Below are 963 nucleotides of genomic sequence, written 5' to 3' on the forward strand. Positions count from 1 at the left end.
GATGATTTCGGAGGTGCTGAGGTTGGCTAAGTTGTCCATCAGGATGTGGCATCTACGCATGCAGGGAACTGGGCTGCTTGCCTTTCTCGCATATCTCCCCTGGTGGAAGTGATAACACTTGGAGCATTCACATTGTTGCTTTCGCACAAGGACATGATGCACTGAATGGTGCCTGATGCATCTCCACGTTTCTCATTTATTAACTTTTTTCATTCATTCATGATGGCTACTTAACGTTACTGAGTATTGATTGTAAACAAATCTCAGCAAGAGAAGGGTTGAGTGCCTGTACAGAAATAGACGCGCATGAAAAACAGCTCATAATCAGCACTTTGAATCTGTAGGAGAACTGCCGGCGTAGTTAACCTACTTAACATGAACTGTAAAATGTATGGGGCTGTCTGGGTTTGTCCTTAATTGCCTTAGAGGTGAAAGAAAAGTCTACACTGACCTGTTTTTATGTTTACTGTATGTCTGCCTGTCTGTATGGAGCAGAGGAGGAGTGTCTCTGAGAGGGAGGCTTGAGAAATAGAAGATGAAAGAAAAGAGGAAGAGAACAGTCTCATATGGGTGATACAAGAAAAAAAGAGAACCATGTCGTTTTTTTTGTGTGTCCACATGCAAGTGCATCAAAAAGAGAAGATAACTGTGCACAGGGAGGGGAGAAACATTGTTCCTCCCTTCCTCCTACTTCCTTCTGAGCAGCTGTGTGTGTCTATGGGAGGGTGGGGGGCATGAAAAAAGGGAAGGAAGGGAGATGATATTCTCACATTACAGCACATGCTTTGACCTCACACACTGATGTATGGATTGTGATGGACAGCTATCAAGTTTTCTCTTCTAGTTTATTGCCTGAACGACGTTAGTGTGAAGTGTCATTGTCAATCTCGCCTCTCTCCTTGTGGCTGGCACTGACATCAACACCCTCGCTCTTGTCAGCTCGCCTGTATCCGTACTTGTGGA

This window comes from Pempheris klunzingeri, chromosome 2, assembly GCF_042242105.1.
Source record: "Pempheris klunzingeri isolate RE-2024b chromosome 2, fPemKlu1.hap1, whole genome shotgun sequence".
Lineage (NCBI taxonomy): Eukaryota > Metazoa > Chordata > Actinopteri > Acropomatiformes > Pempheridae > Pempheris > Pempheris klunzingeri.